Raw genomic sequence first — 6816 nt, forward strand, 5'->3', positions numbered from 1 at the left:
TCTCTACGTCACTCCTCAGTCCAGATATGGTCACTTCCTGTTCACTGCTTGCAAAAAGCCAAGATGGCGACGGCCAAAATGTTGAACTCGAGGCTTCAAAACATCCGTCCACAAACCAGTGATTGACGTCACGATGACTTCTCCTGCTTCTTATATACAGTCTGTGGCCGGTATCAGATGCTGAGGGGCTCTGACCAAGCATCGGTTTCATCTCAGGTGGGATTGAGAAGAGGTTCATCCAATACGTGAAGTAAAAAATAATAATAAGTATAAAGTAGCATAAAATATATTAATGTACAAGTACCTCAAAATTGAATTTGTCACTTTCCACAACTGCCGTTAACCGCTGTCATTGGAGGTAATGATGGTTCAAGAGTTACTCACACGTGTGCAGTTCACCTGCAAAGGTGTTTTTTTAGATATGGATGCTTCTGTATTTCCAGTATGATCATGGCAACAATCTAAAATTGTTCCTCAGCATTCAAGTCAATGGGTTTCTCATCTGTCATGGTCTCAACAGGGAACTCTGGTCTGTGATGCCTTTTTTTAAAACACAATGCATGATGGAACAAACTGCTATGTGAGCTACTGAACCCAAATGTCCTCCAGAGAAGTGCTGATGATCACAGTGGCACTAACAGCTCAGGTCTCTCCATCTCTTCATTCATCCTCACTCAGTATGAAAGGAGGGAGATAACCCTTCAAAGCAAACACAAAGAAACTCTCAGTTTGATCCTCGTAGTTGTTATGTATCTCTCATCACTCTCCTCTCTCCCACCTGTCACTCTGTACTCTTAATGTGTAGTAAAAAGACGGAGAAGGAAAGTGATACGGAGATGTCAAATATTCTCGATGTGGGAGGAATCTGAGACGACGGAGTCTGTTTCTGACCTCGGATGAGATGTGAGATGAACGTTACCGCCGAACTGTCGGTGTCACGACCCGTAATCGTCCAATTTGTTGAGCGCCAGGCTGAGCGAGCGCCGAGCGCCGAGCTGTTTGTTGTTGTTCTGGGTTGGAGGTCGAATGTGTGAATAATCCAGCGCTGCGCCGAGCGTCCGGCCCAATGGCTGATATCCAGACGCCTCCAGCTCACACACATACAAGCAGAGACAGACCTTCTCCTTTTATAAATATACAGCCTGAAATGTAAAGTTTTACTCTAAAATATAAAATCCTTCTATTGTTAACACTTTACAATGTATTTTCTCCATTACACCTATTGTACTCATTGTATGGACTAACTTCTACTCATTATAACTAGTTGGTCATGGAACGTCTCAGCCTACATGTCTATCCTCACAAACTTAAGCTCAGAACTGAAAAGAAATGAATTTTAAACATGCAGACAAGTATGGACTGAATACTGTGAGGAATAATAGTATTGATGCATCATCGTGTCTGTTATTCCTCTGCACAGATCTCTTTACCTCCACCAGTCGATGGTTAGTTGCAGCTCTGCCAAGTGTGTCGGGAGCGTGCCAAACAGGAATCCTGTAGAGTTTATCTCAGAGGACACTTGTTGTCTGGGTCTGGGGAAGGTGTATGTTGGTATATGGTAGTAGACTGACCTTAGAAGTGTCTTAACGTGGCTGTTGAAGTTCAGATCTATTCTTCTGTCTTGGTTTGGGCTGACTTTTAATCGTTCCTTGATGGCTTCAAAACACCTACTACTTTGGTTTAGAAGAAAACTCCAATTGTTTATTTGGTCAATGCTTTTACTCAGTGCTTGTATTGGACCATAGTCCCCTTGTAATTTGGTTATTTAAATGAGTGTGTCATCTGCATAATAATAACTTCTTTTGTTGTTTTCCATAAACCTTCAGTAGAGAACTACACACAGAAAACACAATGATAGAAAACTATCAGACCAATTGTGATGAAAAACAGCCCAAACTCAACATGACTTCATCAGGAATGTTGAACTCAAGCTGGTGCCTTTGATCAGAGAACACAAAAGCCGGTTGTGATGCTTCAGACACTCAAAGGAGAACCAGACCAAACCGCCCAGCAGCAGCTTCAGGAAGCTGGAAGTTCATCATCATTACCGAACATGCGGCTCTGCGGCTTCGCTGACAGCCAAACACACCGACACATTATCTTCTTTCTGATAACACAATGAGACAAAGCTTCAGCCTCTCGCCTCAGCATTCTCTTTTTTTAACGGCAACGTCCCATTCTCACTGCCCTCCGTTATCTCTCTCTCGCTCTCTCTCTCTCTCTCTCTCTCTCTCTCTCTGTGAAAAAGAGGCCGGAAATCTCTGAAATATTTAACACACATTACAACGAAAAAAAATGTGCATTTATTTCAGCATGTGTCTGAGCCCAAAACTGATGAAAAGATTCCCTGGCTTTGGCATTTGAGACTGTGCGTTAAAAGGAGAAGAGAAAAAGTGGGAGCTTTCACTGCTGCTATTTGTTCCCCGTATCAAAGCTCCGCAGACAGTCTTTCCCTTTTCTTTTCCGTTCCGGTCTCATTTAGCCTCATTTGAAACGAGCGTGGTGCTTACACGTGTAACTATCCAAATTCAATTTTCTGTGGATTTTTATAATGCAGCGCATACATTAAGAAATGTATTTGCACATACGGGAGCAGAGCTGAATAGCATGAGAAGAGAAACTCCTCCAGTTGGGCTTATTAGCCTCATGCCTGGATTCAGGCAGAGAGCAATTAATCATATTTTTGCTTTGGGTTAGAATACTGATTTCCATCTCTGCACACAGGAAATGTAATATTTTTGGAGCTGGAAATTCATCCAGCAGTAGATACAGTTTGGCTCTGAGGCTTTCTGCTCCCCGCTGAGCCGAGCGCCATAAAATAATGTGAGGAGCTGGAAGACAGAGCGGCTGCTGCTCAGCTGGACGCTGGAAATCAACCAACGGTCTGTCTCTCTGGGTTTTGTTTTTTTTCATTTGGTGTGTGACTGTGATGCAGATGGTATTTTATGAAGTGGGCCTGTTTCTGTGGCTGGTGGCGGGACCCCTTAGGGACCTCTGTGGTGGACTGGGATTTGGGAACATCTTAGTAGCTAATGTTTAGAGGCCTGTTTATTTATATTTATTTCATATTTAATGGATAAAGTATGCTCTATTGTCTGCATTGTATTCATATGAATCTATGATATTTTGCTTGCTGTTGGACCATTTGTTATCTCAGCACAAACATAACACAGCATTCTCACAATGCATTTTATTATATTGTTGTTGTTTTTTTTCTTGTGTACACAAATTGGCCTTCTTATTGTTACATTATAATTATTACGTCCTCGTAGAGTAAAAGAAGACTTGCGAGATATCGGTGTGCAAGATTCTTTTCTTTCTTCATCATATTCTTCATGAAAGAGGCTCAGAAAGGCTTGACTCAGCAGAGCAGCAGCTTCAGTGCTCCGTCTATGTCCAGGATGCGTTCAGGTACAGTATTGAGTGCTTTTTGGCAGCACTCAATGTCCAGCACACAATCACTGTACTTACACATGAAAATAGAGTATAAATACCCCTCGGGTCGAGCCATCCTGTAGCCTATGTAGAGAGCTGGTTCCGCTCTGTCATCACGCCCGTGTGACAGACGAGTGGAAAACATCCCGTACAGACGGACCATGAGCCTCGATGCATTAAGTGCCATCTTCAATTTAATGTTCATGTGAAATGCACTTGGGTTTGTGTGTCACTCCAGATATGGGGAACACAAATGGAAGACAGTTTTTAGACAAAAAGAATGTCGGCCATCATACAAAGTAACACCATTCTGGTCCTTTTTTTGTCTTTTAGTATTTAATCAAAGAAGCTCAGAAAATAATATTTTATGGGTTTATAAAGTAAAGTTTTGCTAAAGTACCTGAAAATCTAAACTAGAGTCACCGCCTCTCAGTTGTAGTTTACCTGCATGTCTGTCCAAAATGTCATCACTTCATCATTTTGTCCTGTTAGACATTTGTGTGATATTGTTATAATTTGCGTTTTGTGAGATGTTAGTGACCAAGTGGACGTTTCTTTTTTAAATTTGAAGACATTTGTTTTAGGTGTCCCTGAGATGTATACGAGAATGGGACGATTAGGAGGTCACAGTGACCTTTGACCCCCACGTTATAGAAAGTGCATCTTAGAGTTCCGGTGGACGTTTGTGCCAAATTTGAAGAATTTCCCTCCAGGTGTTCCGCAGATATCCCGTTCATGAGACTGGATGGGACAGACGGGAGAAGGGCTTCAGCAGTGTGTTCGCTAGTCGTCGTGAAATATGAGAGCTCAAAATGGCTGAAAATGATGCCAAACTGCTTTATTAGGATTATTGAACACTCTTAGTGATAAGACAAGTACATATATAGTTAATATATAGTTATATAGTATATCAAATTAGAATAGAGCAACGCAACAGCTGGTTCCAAAAATGAGAATTTGGCTTGACTCAGACCTCATTTATGCTGGCCTGCTTCACTCAATCAAAGTAAAATTTGTTTGTGATACTGTAAACAGGTTGTGCTATGATTTGGGAGAGTTTTTAGCTTTCATCTCCATCATTAAAAAAAGATATTCATACTGTCAGTGCTTTTCTTTCAGGTGAACCTGAAACTTTTTCAATTTGAGCTGTGTGCCATCTTCATTCACTATTAACCAGTAACATATACACAATATTTTCACATCTCAACACATCTCACAAGTGTTACCTGTATTCTAGCATCAAAACTATTCAAATATACCTTGTAGTTACAGAATGAAATATTTTTAGTATGGGTATGCAATTTTCGAGCAGAGGCCTAAAAATAGGGCTAGGGCTCGCTCGGGCTAAAGAAATTAATTTGTAATTTGTTAATTTGCGACTGTAATCCAGACCTGATCCCCAATGTCAGTGTTGGACCTCACTGAGGCTCTGAATGGACCAAATCCTGCAGCAGCTGCAACATCTGCTGGAGAGTCTGACACAGCATTTAAATATGGCCGTGATGATGTACTGCAGACTGTTGGCCGTGTAGTGTAACTACTATTCCAACTTTGATAAGAACATGAATCTCTGAGCAGTTTCTGCTCCGTTTAAAGGTTTTCCAGACGCTGATATGCGGCGCTGGCAGCCGTCAGTCAGGGATACGACAGGTGAGACAGGTGTGTATTCACACTGTCTGTCCATCTGTGTGTGTGTGTTTCCTGTCCACACATCGTTTTGGGTTCTTTGACTTTCACGACATCAGAACCAACTTTTTATCTGCCTCTGCTTTTAATGAACACCTTTTTGTAATTCTGATTGAGGAGGCAGTTTGAAACGAGAAAAACCTTGAAAAGATTTCCCGGTGTATGAATCACCTTTTGATTTCAAACTCCTCCCATTAGAGCTTCATTATAATTCTAGTTGTGGATAATAAATGCTTTCTAGCCATTAGTGGGATGTCAGACACACTTTGAGCGGCGGGATTATTGTGTGACGTGCCCTTGGTTTTCAGATGTGTGGGTGCAACAGAGAGAGCCGGTGCTTCTAAACAGGAAATGAAAAAACATACAAAGGCGGGTTTTTATTTCCATGTTTATCACCTTGAGTCAGGATGAAAACATATAAAGCATCAGAAGAGAAAAACAAAAACGAAACCACAAAAACAGAATGAACACACACACACACACACACACACACACACACACACACACACACACCTGCGTCTCTCAGCTTTTAGGTTTTTTTCCTCCATGAAGTGAAAAGCTCAATGTTGTTGTTTCGCTGTTGAATCAGTTTTCTGACACCAGATCATTTTTCCTTGTGTCACTTCCAAAACACATATCAGAGAAAATAGCTGCTGTGTTCCTCCTTCCACCAAAACAACTGAACAAAAAGTATGTTTTCTTTTACAGATATCATGTTCCATTTCAACCAGATTTGTAAATCTCAATTTTGCACAAATGTAATTTTGCAATTTCTTCACACAAAAGATTTAAACAAAGAGAAGGAAATAAAAAAAGATCTCACCAAGCAGACTGTTTTTAGTGGAATGTATTCAAACCTGATAGTCATGAAAAACTGTCCGTGAAGATAGAACGATGGAAAAAAAGAATGAGATTTATTTTTTATTTTGGATATTTTTTTCAAACCTATTTAAAATAAAAAACTGAACTATCAAACTGATAAAAGTGTTCAGTCTCTTTGCTGACACACAGCTGCCTCCCATTTCTCTTGATCACAGTTGAGGCGTCTCTACAGCTGACTGGAGTTCTCCTGTTGATTGGACTTGATTTGGAAAGACTCACCTGTCTGTATAACAGTCTCTCACAGAGCCGTGAGGTGGGCTGAGCTCTAGTTCCAGTTGACTCGTCAATGGTTCTGGTCCACTGTAGTTACAGATGTGTCTTGTCGTCCTTTGGACACATTTCAGTAACTTGAGATTTGGTGTTTCTCTAATTTGGGGTGTTTTTGACACAGATTTTGTAAAACAACCAAAATAGCTGCAGCTGATGTGGAAGTTTCTGTTGGAGCCGTTTACCTGTAGCCTCACATCAGCAGCCCAAATCACAAATGCAACCTAATTTCTGGATCCAAGGTTAAAAACACCTTTTTATTGCCAGCTCCTGAGAGAAATATCTGTCTCTTTAGCTGCTAGATCTTCCACTTTGTTCAGCAGGTAGTGGAGCTGGTTGGATGAAAACAGACTCACAAAGCTGCAGGCCATCAAACCAATCCAAAGACACAGAATCAGACCAATCCAAAGACACAGAATTAGACCAATCCAAAGACACAGAAAGAAACTAATCCAAAGACACAGAATCAAACCAATCCAAAGACACAGAAAGAAACTACTCCAAAGACACAGAATCAAACCAATCCAAAGACACAGAATCAAACCA

This window comes from Anarrhichthys ocellatus, unplaced genomic scaffold, assembly GCF_004355925.1.
Source record: "Anarrhichthys ocellatus isolate YVR2014 unplaced genomic scaffold, GSC_Weel_1.0 scaffold105, whole genome shotgun sequence".
NCBI lineage: Eukaryota > Metazoa > Chordata > Actinopteri > Perciformes > Anarhichadidae > Anarrhichthys > Anarrhichthys ocellatus.